We start from the raw sequence: 16,880 nt of genomic DNA on the forward strand, positions 1-16,880 counted from the left end.
AGTGTTGCTCATCTGTATCAAGCTGTAGCCACATTAGCTTTAAATTTTTGCTTTGTGTAATTCAGCTAGGAATTAGAAAGACGCATTTGCAATCAGATAGCATTCCATATTTTCTAAAGTATTTTTACTTGAATGATCTCACTCTAATCTCCCAACAGCTTTCAGAGGGCCAGTTTCCCTGCTTTACATACAAGTGAGGACTCACAGAGTCTAAGTGACTAGGTCACATAACTGGGAAGTCAGGGACCCAAATCCAAGACTTCTGAGTACAAACAAGCCCGATGCTTTTTCCACTGTAACATGCTGGAAAAGAATTACTGTCTTTATTACCATACAGTAACAATTGGCTTCTCAGTAGAAGCAAGTAAGAGCAAATCAACGTGGTGAGTAAGTTATGCAGGAAATAAGAGCAAGCAGTGGCGTTGCTGACCAGGAAGTAAACCAACATCAAATGCTAATGCCTTCTGTCACACATCAGCCAGGAAAGGTGGTGGACAGTTTGACTAATACCTGACTGGGAAATTAACTGACAAACTTCCACTTTTGTGTGGCTCTCTCTTGGACACTTGAAGAGTAACAACTCATGGCTGGTTATTTTTGTTTTGTTTGTTTCTGAGGGCAGAAATCGCAAGGAGAAATTGCTGAAAATAGGGTGAGAAGTTAATCAGGTTTATGAGAGGTAAAGGCTTAGTTTCAAGTCAGCTGTAGAGAATAGTCTTAAATGCTGATTTTACTTTGTGTGTCTTTAAGACTAGTTAGCCTGTGATCTTCAGTTATCTTATAGACCCTGACCTAGCAACATAGCTTTATGATTCAGCTCTGTTATCTGGCCTAATACATCTTTAATTATCTTAATTATGTCTTTTTGAAATAATAAAATCTGTTGTTTAATTTACAACCAGATCATAAATTAAACAACAGTTTTGAACCATTTTCTAAAATCACTTGGATGGTTCTTCTTTAATGTGGGAAAGATGAGGGAAGAAAACTTAAAGGTCAAGATAACTTAAAGGTCAAGATAATAAGATGGACTAACTATGTATAGCTAAACTCTTTGGGCATTTTTGAGTAAAAAAAAAAGGCTTTTCATTTTAAAATGTACTTAACATTTATTTAGAAATGAAATTATCAAAAGATTTTGACCTTAGCATATGCTTTAAATATCAAATACGAAGTTTTATTTTATGAAACAGAAGGAATCTGAAAGAAATGAGATATGATCAAAAGCAAATTTAATTAAAATAGAATACTCTCCCCTCAGCCTATTAGTCTTGCTACAATTCCTCTTAAGATACATGGATTTGTCAGAACTTATGTCATCCTAACAATTAACTGAAGTGAAAGAATTTATTTTTTAGAGCCAGAGACCCTTTGATGTCATCTAATCCACTGCTAATTGTAGTAATTTCTTTAGTAGTGTCCTTGGTAAGTGGATATATAGCTACTATCATTAATAGGAATCTTATCATGAGACAACATCACAATGCTCTGCAAAAAATATTTTTCTCCTAGGGACAAAACAACTGTATTTCCTCATCTGCATGACCATTTCATGGTACTGAAAGGAACGCTTGGCAGAATTCTTGTTTGAATTAATTAGACATACCAAAATTCCTTTTATGGCGATGATCTTTTTGAAAAATGGAATTACTGGAATTACTAGAATTACCAAATAATTAGGGTTGAGAAATTGTGGATAATGTTAGCAGACTACAGATGAGGAAAAACATGGTCCTGATATTTAAAGAAAATGAAGGAGAGATATATTCTTAAAATGACAGCTTAATTTTTATATTGATGCTGGGGAGGATTCAAGATCTGATTATTAAATGGTTTGAGAGCATTTAAAACATTTTATATCTTTAGTAGCCAACATAGGTTTACTTAGAAGCAAGTTATGCCAGACTAACCTTATTTCTTTTTGATGGTAGATTGGGATATAGCAAATCATTTTAGCAGAAAATTTGACCATTTCCCTGTGATGTCTTTCTGGATATATAAGTTATTAAACCAAAAAAAAAAAAAAGGGTCTAAGTAGATTTGCAGTAAATTAAACAGTCATTGGCAAATCTCTGAATGAAGAACTCCAGGGTCATATTTTTGACTATGTTTTGTTCAAGATTTTTGTGAATTATGTGGATAATTACTTTTTCAACTTGTGGAGGGCACAGGTTCAAAGAGACTGATACTATAATAGTGTGACAAACAAATCCCAGTAGGCTGGTAATTTGGATTAGAAACAATGGGGTGAAATTGAACAGTGTCAAGTCCCTTATTTAGGTTTCAAAAATTAGTTGTATAGGTAGAGAAAAGCAGTTACATGAAAAATGACCTGGGATCTATAGTATGAACCAGTAACATGATGTGACTACTGAAAAAGCTAACACAACCTTGTGCTGTATCAACAGAAACATTGAGTCCCCAACTTGGAGTGAGCTTCTTCTGCTGTGCTGTGACATAGTAGACCATACCTGAGTGTGGTGTTGACATTTGAGTACCACAGTGCAGGAGAAACATTATCAAACCAGTGTGTGCTTGACAGAAATTGTGACACATAGACAATGCTCAAAGAAACTAGGAGTGCTAGTTTTTAAAGACAGAAAGGGCCTGGAGTGGAGGCTGAGAGAGGTTAGGTAAATTGTCCAAGAGGGTACCATTAGTTAATGGCAGAGCCTGTTCTCTATTCTTAGTTCAGAGTTCTTTCTACTCATCACATTTTGTTCTTTCAGGAAGTAAAACCAATATGACCAGGGAGAAGTTACTAGATTTTGACTCTGCACAGGAGCTTTATTAAACAATTTTTTTTATTGTAGTTGATTTATAATGCTAGTTTCAGGTGTACAGGAAAGCGATTCAGTTACACATATACATACATATATATGCACATATATTTTTATATTCTTTTCCATTATAGCTTATTACAAGAAATTGAATATAGTTCCTTGTGCTATATAGTAGGTCCTTGTTTATCTGTTTTATATATAGTTGTATGTATCTGTTAGTCCCAAACTCCTAATCTATCCCTCCCCTTTTTGCACAGGAGCTTTTAATAGTCAGTGTTGTCCTCTAATATAAGGAACTACTTTGGGAAATAGTGAGTTTTGCATTACTGGGAGAATTGAAACAGATACCATATAACTTCTTTATTAGAGACATTATATATTTTAAGGGATAATTCTGAGCTGTTGGAAACTAAGGTGGATATCATATGTGGAAGGCAATCAACCTTATTCCTCTTTACATCTCTTGTCCTGGTTAATAATTAATAACGCCCTCTTTCCCACTCTAGGTGTCCCAGTTTGAGTGATAAATTATGTGATTGCCTTCATTATAAGGTTTCTTCCAACTCTATGTCTGCTGAATGAAAATTATTTCAGCACAAATTATATTGTTTGCCATCAGAGTTCAAGTCTGGTGTCAATAAGTGGAGTCTTTGAGAAAGTCACTTAAATTTTTTTTTTGAAAATTTCAAATGCAAAAGTAGGGTGAAAGGTGTAATGAATTCCTAGGTACCTAACACCTAGCTTCACAATTCTCAATCCATGGTCAGTTATGTTTTACGAGTCCGCCGTCAACTTTTCCCCAGATTATTCTGAAACAAATCCAAAGTGTCATATCACATCATCCATAAATATTCCATTTATTTCGCTAGGGGATAATGAGTCTTTTGAAAACATAGCTTTACTGTCATCGTAACTCTTTAAAAAGTCAATACTAAGTCTAAAATCTTTCATTACCAGGCAGTATTCAAATTTCCCTGGGTTGGTATATGCACACAGATACATATATACATACATACTCCACATATATATGTAAACAAAACGTGTGTGTGTGTGTTACAGTTTGTTTGGATACTTACAGTGCATACATTGCAGTAGGTTGATATGTTATTTACAGTGATTTCATCCCTGTCCCTCCTTCTTTCTCATTTTTCCTCCTCTTTTTCCTCCTCATGGTCTTTTACCTCCCGTTTTCTTTTCTCCTCTTCCTCCTTCTTCAGTCTTTCTTTCTCTCTTCTTTTTCTTCTTTATTTTAAAATTATTTGTGAAGAAATTAGGCCACTTGTCCTACAGAGTTTCCCCTGTCTGAATTTTGTTGATTTCAGCCATGTCGTTTAGTATGTTTCTTTGCTCCTCTATATCCTGTATGAATCCACAGTTCGGTCGAGAAGCTTAATCAGATTCATGCTTATTTATTTATTTATTTTTGCCAAGAATATTTCACGGTATAACATAGTCTCCCATTAGGAGGCCTGTAACATCTGGCTGTCTTTTGAGGTAGCATCCTTTAATGGTCTTTGCTTATTTAGATCCATTCATTTGTTAAGAGTTACAAAATGGTGATATTCTATCATCTCTTCTTCTTTTATTGGCTGAAGTACTTCTGTAAAGAGAAGTTTTTTCTGATCGGCTGTTTGTTGATCCTGAGTACAGTCCCTTTAGAAGAATAGACTAAATGCTTGATTCTTCTCTTTTCTGATTTTCAAAATAATGAGTAGTTTCCTTTGCATCTTCCAAAGATAACTTAATTTTTTTAGCATATCATTATTAACTCGTGGTTAATTGGTTATTGATGTATTTTAAGCTCATTACACTTATTGTTGTTAACATTTGCAGGGACCGATCTCTGGCCAGTGAGAGCCTCTTCGTGGTGTTCCTGAATCTTGTTGATATGACCCCAGAAGCCTTTGATAGCTTTCTTGCTTCCTGGCATGACTAGATGTTCCAGGCTCATCTTGTACTTTTTTCACTCTGGGCCTCAGGCCAGCCTTTTCACTCTTCTTCTCTCTCCAGGGAACAACTGGGGAAGCAATTTTTTGTAAAAAATTGTTGTTCTTTGCAAAATTGTGTGTCTGTCTCTAGTGAGTTGCTGAGCCAGATTCTCTCAGATCTCAAGCTACAATCAATCTGGGTTTGATTAGGTTGGTACATCAGATAGCTTTAGTAGCTTGAACCCTTCTCCTCTATTTGAAATAACCTTGTTTTTTAGTCTTTCCTTCCTTTTTTGCCTTTTGGATGCAGGCATGCTGTGTTCCTTTTCTGGTTGTGGGGTAGAAGTGGAAGCACCGAAGCCCTGTCTCAGGGCACAGGACTTGAGTGGGTCAGACTGAATGCTGAGCAGAACAGAACTTGCAGAGTTGTGATTTTGGAACATCCCACCCAGTCATGGTTAGATACTAAACATTTCATTTCTCCAGGAGAAATGTGCATTTCTTCATTGAACAGCCAAATTTTCTGCCTTACTTTGGTTACCTAAAATTGCAGAGCCTGAGATAAGGATTTGGGTACATATAGTTTATTTGGAAGGTGACCCCTGGAAGCACAGTGAGGAGGTAGGGAAGAATGACAAGGGGGATGGGGGAGAAAAGCCAAAAAAGGGTGTATAAATGAGTGGGTTATTGCCTTGGGCAGATGAGGTTAGATCTGACTTTTAACCTCCCAGCTGTGTAGAACTCCTCAATATTGTCCCAAGGAAGGGCAAAGAAATTAGGAAGTTGTTTATATGTATCTGTTCTCATCCTTTATTCTTAATGTCATTCACTTTCAGGCACCATAGCCTGTCTTGTTTGTTTTGTTTTGTTTTGTTTTGTTTTTTGGTGCTGGCCGAGCTCCCTTTTAGGCCAGAGAATGCCCTTTGGCAGACAGATGAAGTTACTTGAGCTGGGTAGCCACTGGTTTCTAGGACAGGGGGGTGAGTGGGGCTGGATGAGGTAGGGGGTCGTGAGATGAGGAGGGGAAGTAAGAGAATGAGAGTGGGGTTTGGGGTGGGGAGGTTGTCTTGCTCCTTGAGACCACTTGGCAATATCTGGGGACGTTTGCGGTTGTCACTACTGAGGGAGGAAGAGAGTATTTCTGGCTGGGATCTACTGGGTCGAGGCCGGGGATACTGCTAAACATCCTGTAACTCATTGAGTGGTCTATACAACAAAGAATTATCTGGCCCAAAGTGTCAGTGGGCCCGAGGTTGAGAACCTCTGGTGTACAGGAGCTCAGAGGTACAGGTGAGCTCTGGGGTGGGCCGTGGGTGGGGCACGATGCAGCTGGATGTGCTTTGGGTTTCCTGCAACTCTGCTTATGCTCATGCTGTTCCCTTCATAGCCTCATTTCTAAATCCTTTCCTTCTTTAATTTTTTGTATATATTCTACACTGTTTCATTTTTTATGGAAGAATGTGTTACTGTATTTTGTAAAATTTTTTCTTTCAAAATTGTTTTTGTTATCTAACATCCAGCTCAAGAGCCACTTCTTTGGTGAAGCTGTCTCTTATATTCCTTACCAGTTCCGACATTTTCACAATTTCCAGGGCATGTTGTCTGTTTATTGTGACACTAATCAGTTTTTACCTGGAACTGTTTTTTTTTCTGTCAAGTTGTTATTTTTAAACATAACATCTATCCTCTAAAATTTTTAAAAGAATCATACAATGAACATCTGTAAACCCTTTATCTGATTTGTCAGTTGTTAACATTTTGCCATATTTATTTCTCACTCTCTCTATTCACACACATATGTGCATATGTATGCGGATGTAGATGTGTATTTATATCTATATGTCTAAATTTTTTTTTCAGAACCATTTCGAAGTAAGTTGCAAACATTCTGATGTTTTACCTCTAGTACTTCGATGTGTATCTCCCATGAAAAGGACATGTCTCTTCTACAGAATCTCAGTGCCTTTATTGCACTCAAGAAATTTAACATTGATACAATAATATTATCTAATATATGTGGTCCATATTTATATTGCTACAGTTGCCCGTTAATGTCCTTTTAGCTTTTATCCTCTGATTTGTAATCCAGGGATAGATCATGCACTGTTTTTACTGCTCATATCTCTTTTATTTTCTTTAATCTAGAACAGTTCTCTTACCTATTTTTTTAAGTCATTCATGATATCTATGGTTTTAAAGACTCCATGCCTGTTGTTTTGTAGCATGAGAATGTTCTACAGTTTGGTTTGTCTGATTATCTCTTCATGATTGTTTTTAGGTTAAACATGTTTGTCAAGCTTTCTAAACAGGTGATGTTATGTCCTTCTCAGTGTACTCATCACACTGTCCATGATGTCCATTTGTTACATTGTTGGTGCTGCTAAGTTTTACTATGTGGTTAAAGTAAAGTGGTATCTTCCAGATTTCTCTGTTATAAAGATACTTTTTATCTATTGCAGTGTGTTATCTGTAGGGTGATATTTGAGAGTGTCCTGTTCCCGAAAAACCTTTTGTCTAACGGTTTTAGTATCCATTGATTGATCCAATCCTGAATCAATAATTTATTAGCATTTATAGTTATTTTCATAAATGTCTTACCTCTAAGAGCGTATTTCCAGATTGCAAACTTTATTGGAGCAGAATCTCTTAATTCTTTTTCTGTTACTGACGTGACTTAGAGTATTGCATATGTTTAATATTTTTGAGGTATTAAGTGAATTAATAAGTGAAAATTATCTCTTTAGAAAATGTGAAAAAAAAAGTCTCTTTTATTCTGCCAGTTCAACGTAAATCTTTACAGTTACATTCTCTTTTCTTAAGCTTCAAGTATAGAATAGTCAGTTACCATTTCTTTGGTATTGCTTCACATTTCAAGATTTTTTCCATAGTATCCTCCAAATGACAGTATCTCTTCTTCTTCTCTGTAAATGCTAAGCTCCTTAATCTGTACATTAAACCAGTCTTTTAATCTTTCTCACTATGATATTTAGTTTACAGAAAATGAAATGTAAATACATAGTAGTTTAGAGGGTCCTGGCCTGGGCCTCTGTATAAACCATATATAAACCAGACACCTCATGTAATTAACCAAAATTAATTAACATTAGGTTTCACTATTTCATGACAGTCATCATTACTGATTTGTTTAAAAATTATATTTAATTCCTAACTACTTTTTAAAACTACAAAAAAAGTCAGAGAAAAGTTGAAAAAAGCAGACTTTCTTTTTGTGGTATCAGATGCATTGTAGTTATTAAAAAAGAATTGGTAATAAATTATATTAATGAGACATTTTGTGAATATGCATTACAAAATCATTAAGACTACAATTTTGTGCAGTAGAATATTTATTGCTCAATAAAGTAATGCTAATTCATAGCATTTGACTTAAGATATTGTTATTTTATGCACTGAAATAAGAATACAAAAATTCAAGGTTAAAGGTTCATTGAAAACATATTAGAGCATTTGAAGATGGGACATTATACCCCTTTTTTAATTAGTCTGAGTTTCTTAGAATCAGCAGCACAGCAAATTCCTTCTGATATACCTACGACTCATGTAGCTTAATTTCCTGAGAATTGTCTCTTACCCTTTTTACTCTTTTCATGTGGCTACTACTAAGTTTAAAGCTATGCATATGGCTGTATTATATTTCTGTTGCACAGCACAGCTTTGGATACTAGAAATATGAAGAAGGAGTAGATGTGGCCTCAGGCTGAAGGATCTGATACAAGGAAGTATTATAAGGAAAGGGGGGAAATTTGAATGGTCTCAGTTTAATCTCCCCTCCACTTCCATCCTTTCTTCTACAGATATTTTTTGAGGGCCTGTTTCATGCAAATTATATCAACTTTCAGATTTAATTCTTTATAGTCTCTTCCTTAATATAGGAAAAGAAATTTTACCTCTCAAGACAAAAAAGTGTGCTGTACTATGGAATTACTGATGGTATCTCTGAATTTGTAGGGAAAACGGAGTATATCTTTGAGGCACTTGGTAAGTTTCTTTATGATATCCTTGTGATTAATGTTTAGGTTCATAGTATTTTGGGGTAAATATTATTGTTTAAATGGACTGCACCCAAGAGGTACTGATAATTGAACTGTGGCTGCCAGAGAGAGAGTTTTCTAGAAGCATGCTTAGCCAATCTCTTTATAACTTGAAACTGGGGGTGCCTACCCCAAATTGGAATGGAACCTAACAATATTATGATGGGCTGTAAATAGAGAGGTAAATCTAACCAGATTGGAATGTAATAGGGATAAATCTAAAATTCTGAAATGGCTTCCGAAATCCAGCTGTCCAAATTCAGAATGAGGGATATATGGCTTAGCATTAGTGTATATGTAAAAGCTTTGGGGCTTTTAGTTGATAGGAAGCATAAGTTAACGTTGATATGACTGCCAGAAAAGCCATTCCAATCTGCAGTATATTTATTAATAGAAGTTTAGTATCTGAAATGAAGGCAGGGATTTTTTTTTTTTTTAACTTGATTCTGTGTTCTTCAGAGCACACCTGAAATCTTATGCTTATTTCTGGGTATTACTCTCTGAGAGGACTGAGGACAAACTGGTATACATGCAGAGAAGAGAGAGGAGAGGATGATAAAGGAAATGGAGACCAAATCATAAGAGGACTAGTGAGAGAACCTGGGGTATTTAGCTTGGTCAAGGGGTGACTCATGGTGGGGTTGAGAGAGGGGTCACAAGAGCTGCTTGCAAATGGTTGAAGAGCTATGATATTAAAATGAAACTAGACTCATTCCACAAATTCCTAAGAACTAGTGGATGAAATTTTCAGAGAAAGAGAGAGTTTATTTCAGTGTAAGGAGACGCTATCAAGAGTTAGAACTAACTCTTGGAAATGTGTTACCTCTCCAGAATCTTTGTAAAACTGTTTCTTAAACCTACTTTTCCATTGAAAATCTCCTTCAGCCTGGCACTTCCACAAGATTCTTTTCTGGCCCTTACTTCTTATAGTTGGAGTTTCAGTAAATAATCGTTCTTTATGTAGCAACTGATAGGAATAATTCTTCCATCATTGGCAAAACTCTAGTTATTTACCATTTGAATTGTTTCTTTGATATTGTGTTTTCCTAGCAGTTATTTAAGCTTTAAGAGAGACAAAATATGAGGATACTATTCGCTGGTAAGAATAAGGAAAGGAGCTTGTGAACAAGCTGTATTTCTTCCGTAGCAAGACATGTGGTTCACTCTGCAGGTCTGGTGATTGGGCCTTTCTGAGATGATGCTGATATGTTCTAAAGAGGGCCAGCTGCCAAGGCATGAGCGTGTAAATACAAACTTCCTTACACCTCTTCTGGTTTCTTTGAGGAACTGTAGATGTGTGTTTTCAAGGAGAAGATCTCCTGCCCCGCTGGTCTGAAAGTCGTAGCCCAGTGATTTTCAGGGAGTCGTGAATGGACTTGAAACTGCCATTTTGCTGTTAGATATTTATACACTTCTAGCCATTTTAGGTATTTTCTTTCTTTTCTTTTCTTTTCTTTTCTTTTCTTTTCTTTTCTTTTTCTTTCTTTCTTTCTTTCTTTCTTTCTTTCTTTCTTTCTTTCTTTCTTTCTTTCTTTCTTTCTTTCTCTTTCTTTCTTTCTTTCTTTCTTTCTTTCTTTCTTTCTTTCTTTCTTTCTTTCTTCCTTTCTTTCTTTCTTTCTTTCTTTCTTTCTTTCTTTCTTTCTTTCTTTCTTTCTTTCTTTCTTTCTTTTAAACCTCATCTTATATCACCTCTGATACTATTTTAATTTCTTTGTTCTCTTGCCGACTCTTCCTTTTAATGAAAAGTTGAAGTAAGCAGTATCCCTGTAGTCTGTTACTCTGTGTTCGTATCATCCTCTCCAGGGTGAAATAAAGGAAATGCGATATTATTGCTCTTCTCCATGATTTGTGTTGGTCTTTTCTCCACATCTCTGCCTTGAGGTCTGGGACTATGTTTTCTACTTCCTATATAACTCCCCAGGTGTCCAGAATGTACATCTGTGCATGGTAGGTTTTTAATAAATGTTCTTGACTGATTTACTGACCCTTCTCCCAAGCAAGGAAATAATGCCACATTTTATTCCAAAGAGGCTATAGAGTATTAAGGTAAAGTGTTTTAGGAGTTCTTTGAGGTTGAAGGTGAGAATTTGAGAAAGTCTGAAATTTAAGAGTGAGATTCTGAAAGATATTTAAATTTATTTGTTTTGAAAAATACCTGTATAGTATTTTTACTATGTATAATATAGTTACTCTCTTTCCCCCTAATAGGATCCTTTCCGTTGAGGGTATAATAATTGCTATACATTGTTTCCCTTAAAAAATTCATCACATATTCAAATACTTTTGACTATTTAATTTTTCAGTCAGTTAAAAAGTTTAAAAAGTAACACTCCCCAGTACTCTCCTTTAAAAGGACCCATTTGGGAAACTTCTTGAAAAAATAAAGATCTTTGTAAGTATTCATCTTATAAAAGCATTCTTTGCTTTTAAAAAGAACTCACTGCATTTTTTTTTTAAAATGGAGAATTCTCCAGTTGCGTTTTTGAGATGATTTTATTTATAAAAAAATAAATTTACTTGTAGCCATTGAGTAAACACTTCCTACTTTATTTGTGTTTAAGTTTGGATTAAAGTGGGATGGATTTTTGCATCAGATTGAAAAAATAAGAGCTTTATTGAGATATAATTCACATACCATGCAGTTCACCCTTTGAAGTGTACAATTTAGTGGTTTTTAATACATTCACAGAGTGGTGCAACCATCAACACTAATTCCAGAACATTTTCATCTCCACAAAAGGAAACTTTGTACTCGTTAGCAGTCACTCCCCATTCCTCCCTTTCCCAGCCCCTGGCAACCAGTAATCTACTTTTTGTCTCTATGGATTTATGTATTCTGGACATTTCATATAAGTGGTATTTCCCAATAATCATACAATATGTGGCCTTTTGTGTCTGGCTGTTTTCACTTAGCATGAAGTTTTCAAACTTTATCCACATTGTATCATGTGTCAGTACTTTTTTATAGTTGAAAAATGTTCTATTGTATGTATATACCACATTTTATTTATCTGTTTATCAGCTGATGATCATTGGATTGTTTCTACTTTTTGGCTCTTGTGAATAATGTTTGTACATCCACGTGCAAGTTTTTGTGTGGACATATGTTTTTGTTTTTCTTGGATATATACCGAGAAGTAGAATTGGTGGGTCATGAGGTAACTGTATGTTTAGCATTTTCAGAAACTACCAAACTATTTTCCTAAGTGATGGCACCTCTTTGTATTCCCACTGGCAGTATCTGAGGGTTCCAGTTTCTCCACAGCCTCACCAATACTTGTCATTATTTGTCTTTTTGATTGTAGCCATCATAGTGGGTGTGAAGTGGTATCTCATTGTGGTTTTGATTTTGATTTTCATTTCCTTAGTGACTAATGATGTTGAGCATCTTTTCATGTGCTTATTGACCACTTCTTTATCTTCTTTAAAGAAATGTCTATTCAAATCCTTTGCCCATTTTTAAATTGGATTATTTGCCTTTTTATTGTTACGGTATAAGAGTTCCTTATATTCTGGGTACAACTGCCTTATCAGATGTGGGATTTGCCAAATTCTATATTTTCTCCCATTCTGTGGGTTGTCTTTTCACTTTCGAGATAGTGTCCTTTGAAGGAAAAAAGTTTTAAATTTTTATGAAGTCCAGTTTACCTACTTTTATTGCTTCTGCGTTTGATTTCACATCTAAGAGAACATTGCCTAGTTGTAACGATTTATTCTTATGTTTTCCTTGAAGATTTTTATACTTTTGTTCTTACACTTAGGTCTTTGATCCATTTTGAGTTAATTTTTGTATATGGTATGAGTTGGGACTCAAGTTTGTTCTTTTGCATGTGGCTCTCTGATTGTCCTAGCATTATTTGTTGGAAAGACTCTTAGTCTCTTCAGGCTGCTGTAACAAATTACCATACACTGGGTGGCTAAAACAACAAATATTTATTTCTCACAGTTTTGGAGGCTGGGAAGTCTGAATCAAAGTGCTGGCAGATTCAGTGGGTAGGGTCTTCTTCCTGATTCATAGACAGTCTGCCTTTTCATTGTAACCTCATATGGCAGAAGCGGACAAAGGGGTTCTCTTGGGTTTCTTTTATGAGGGCACTAATCCCATTCATGAGGGCTCTGCCCTTATGACTTAATCACCTACCAAAAGCCCACCTCAAAATACCATCACACTGGGGATTAGTTATCAACGTGAATTTTAAAGGAACACAAACATTCAGTCTATAGCAGACTCTTTTACTTGAAGTTTTTTAAATTGTGTAAAATAAATAACACAAAATTTACTGTCTTAATAGTTTTTAAGTAATGTTTCTATATTTCAGTAATGTTAACTACATTTATATTGTTGTGCAATCTCCATAGCTCTTTTCATCTTGTGAAACTGAAATCTGTACCCATTAAACAACAACTCCCCATTACTCCCTTCCCCCAGCTCCTGCCAACCACCAATCTCCTTTCTGCCTCGATGAATTTGACTACTCTGCGTACCTCATATAAGTGAACTTGTACAGTATTTGTCTTCTTATGTCTGGCTTATATTACCATAATGTCCTCAAGGTTCATCCCTATTATACCATGTGTCAGAATGTCCTTTTTTAAAGCTGATTATTATTCCATTGTATATGTATACCACATTTTGTTTATCCATTCATCTGTCAGCAGACACTTGGTTAGTTTCCTTTAGTCCATTGTGAATAATACTGCTGTGAATCTGGGTATAAAAATATTTCTTTGAGACACTAACGCTGATTTCACTTCTTTTGAGTATATACCGAGAGTGTAATTGCTGGATCATATGGTAATTCTATTTTTAAATGTTTGAGGTACTGCCACATTGCTTTCCATAGCAGCTGCATTCTTTTATATTCCCACCAGTGGTGCACAGGGGTTACAGTTTCTCCACAGCCTCGCCAACACTTGTTTTAGTCTCTTTCTGTCTTTTTTAGTAGTCATCCTAATGGGTGTGGAATGATGAAAAACTCTTCTTTGCTGCTTCGAATTATCTTGGCACCCTTGCCAAAAATCAGTTGACTATAAATATGAAAGTTTATTTCCAGACTCTGAATTCTATTCCATTGATCTGTATGTCTGTCCTTGTGTCAGTACCACACTGTCTCAATGACTGTGGCTTTGTGATAAGTTTTGAAATTGGGAAGTTTGAGTCTTTCAGCTTTGCTCTTTGTCAGGATTACTTTTTGGCCATGCTGGACCCCTTGCATTTCCATGTAACTTTTAGGATTGGTTTGTCAGTTTCTGCCAAAAAAGCCAGCAGGGATTGCATGAAATCTGTAGATTAATTTCAGTAGTATTGCCATCTTAACAATATTAAGTCTTCTGATCTATGAACGTGAGATGTCTTCCCATATATGTAGGCCTTCTTTAATGTCTTTCAATGTTTTGTAGTTTTCACCGTGCAAGTCTTAACACTTCTCTTATTAAGTTTATTTCTAAGTATTTTATTCTTTTGGTGTTGTTGTAAATTAAACTGTTTTCTTAACTTCATGTTTGAATTGTTCATTGGTAGTGTATAGAAAAGCAGTTGATTTTGTACATCTCTCTTGTATCTTGCAACCTTGTGAAACTTGTTTATTAATTCTCATAGAATTTTTGTGTGTGTGTGAATTCCTTAGGGTTTTCTATATGCAAGATCATGTCATCTGTGAATAGAGATAAGTTTACTTTTTCTTTCCAATCTAGATGCCATTCATTTCTTTTTCTTGCCTAATTGCCCTGGCTAGAACCTCCTGTACAATGTTGAATAGAATTGGCAAAAGTGGATATCCTTGGATCAGATTTCTAATGTTTAGTGGTTTGGAAATATGTATTACTGACAATGCTCCTTTGAGAAATTGAAAATCCAGCTTTGTGTCCTCCTTTAGTAGTAACAAAGTAATAAAATTTCTTCTATTGGAATTTAGCATGCTATTAATTTTTGAACATCAAGGCACAATAGATTCTATCTTGGCTTTTTCTAAAACTTGAATGCCTCTGTTCTATTAACTTGGGAATTTTTTTCTAAAACTCACTAAAGTAAGTCAACTGTAAGACTTTAAAAAACACATCTTTAATGTATATATTCTCCTGAGGAATTGTGCATGCTGGGTATAGTTGAATAAGAATGAGTAATCGGGACATTCATATTGTCTTTGCTAGCACCTCTTAGTCTTGGCTTGGGTTAATGGTTTATAGTTAGCACATTTGAAGAAAGTTCGTAAATTGTAGCAGACATAGTTGAAAACCAGAGATGATGATAGTGAGTAGGGTGAAGGAGAGGTAGTGATTATACTGTTTTGGTAATTTAATTCCACACCCAACTTCTGAAGGGTATATTTTATTGTTCATATTTATTCCCTACAGAAAGTGATAGAAGTAACTCTTCATACTTTATTCTTTACCGTAGATTTTATCGGTAGTTAGATACCCAGTTCAGAGAATTTCTTTCATATGTTGAGCATTTCTTGAATATATTCTGTATGTATTGTACTTTGCCCTGTCAGAGACATGAAATAACTATGAGAGCATGCTCATTCTCTGAATGTTTACAAGGTATTTGGGAAGCTCAGGAATACGTACTTACTTTGTACTGCTGTGTGTTTGTGGTTCTGTGTATAAATTCTGTCTCCCTCACTAAATGTAAGCTCCTTGAGGATAACCATCTTTGTATTGACATGGTGTGTATCACAGTGCCTCTCTTGTACCATGAGTTTATTAGGAATTTTAAAAATTAATGGAAAAACAAAACCAATATAAGACTACAGTTAAATGCTCAGTGAATGGCATAAACAATCAGTATTGTTAGATTTCAGAAGTAACAATGATCAGTGTGTACTGGATTTATTAGGGAAGGCTTCATGCAAGAGAAATAAGTAAGTAAGAGGGCTCATAAAGGATAGGTAAGAATTGAGCAAGGGGAAAGAGCATTTCAACTAGGTGTCATAGTTTGGAGGTCAGCGAGCTGATCGTATTGGCTGGAATAGAAAATTGGTATCAGCTTGTAGATAGAAAGAAGGGTGGGTCAATGAGCAGCAACACTGTATTTTGGAGGCCTTACATACCAATTTGAAAAGTTTACTTTTACTCCATTTGACATTAGAGAACCATTTAAACTTTTTGAGCTAGGATGTTTTGGGGCAAAGCAGTACTTTAGAAGATTTACTTTATGATAGTTTGTATTATGGGCTAGAGGGAGACTGTTATTGGGAGACCAGTTAAGAGGATATGGTAATAAATTCTTCTAGTCTGTTGTACTCTTTAAGAACAGAGTTCTTTGTTTGATTTTTCATGCCTAACAGTGCCTAGAGCAGAGTTCAAATATTTGTTCTTTGTGGGGAGGGAAATAGCTTGGTGGTAGAGTGCAAGCTTAGCATGCATGAGGTCCTGGGTTCAATCCCCAGCACCTCCATTAAAATTTTTTTTTCTTCTTTGGATGCATCAGTGTATGGACTAAGCGGGGCCTGAGTTGAACTGATCGCAGCAGGAAGTATTCATGTGAGAAACACTTTGGAGGAAAAATTGAGATGACTTGTTTCATGAGTGTAAAGAGTACGGGTAAGGTCAAAGATGACATTAAAGTTTCAGCATGGGTGACTAAGGGATAGCAGTGCCTTCCCTAGATAAAGGGAGGTCAGTCAGGGGAAGAGAGGAGTGAGAAAAGGGACAATCACGAGAATGTTTTTAGACTTGCTGTGTTTGAAACTGAAATACATAGTACATAGTGATAGAAAGGTTCAAATGAGAACTGCAGTCTGAATGTTTAAATTTGGATGTCACTATGAAGATATTATTTGAGCAGTAGAGATGATTGGACTGATATAACACTATGGTGTGTGTATGGGTGCAGACATTGTGTGCGTGTGTACAAGTTTACACACTCATACGCCAGAGCCCCATATGTGTGTTAGACTGTGGATATACTAGTCTGCTTATTGGTATTAGCAGAATGATGAAGACCGAGCCTTGGGGTGAGCAGAGGACGTAAAAGGGAGCTAAAGAGGGAGAAAGGAGGAGAACAGAAAGCTAGAAGAATTTACAGCACAAATGTGCTAAGGAGCTTTTGTAATTTGTCTTATGCTTCAGTATAATGCCAGTAATAACAACAGCAGTACTCTGTATGACCTCCT

General features: G+C 35.7%; 1 protein-coding gene across 5 annotated transcripts in view; it reads left to right on the top strand.

Moving 5' to 3' along the window:
• Positions 1-16,880, top strand: part of BABAM2 (BRISC and BRCA1 A complex member 2) — a 387,982-nt gene that overhangs the window by 85,049 nt on the left and 286,053 nt on the right. The gene's annotated exons all lie outside the window — the stretch shown is intronic.

Source organism: Camelus bactrianus, chromosome 15 (genome assembly GCF_048773025.1).
Source record: "Camelus bactrianus isolate YW-2024 breed Bactrian camel chromosome 15, ASM4877302v1, whole genome shotgun sequence".
NCBI classification, from domain to species: domain Eukaryota; kingdom Metazoa; phylum Chordata; class Mammalia; order Artiodactyla; family Camelidae; genus Camelus; species Camelus bactrianus.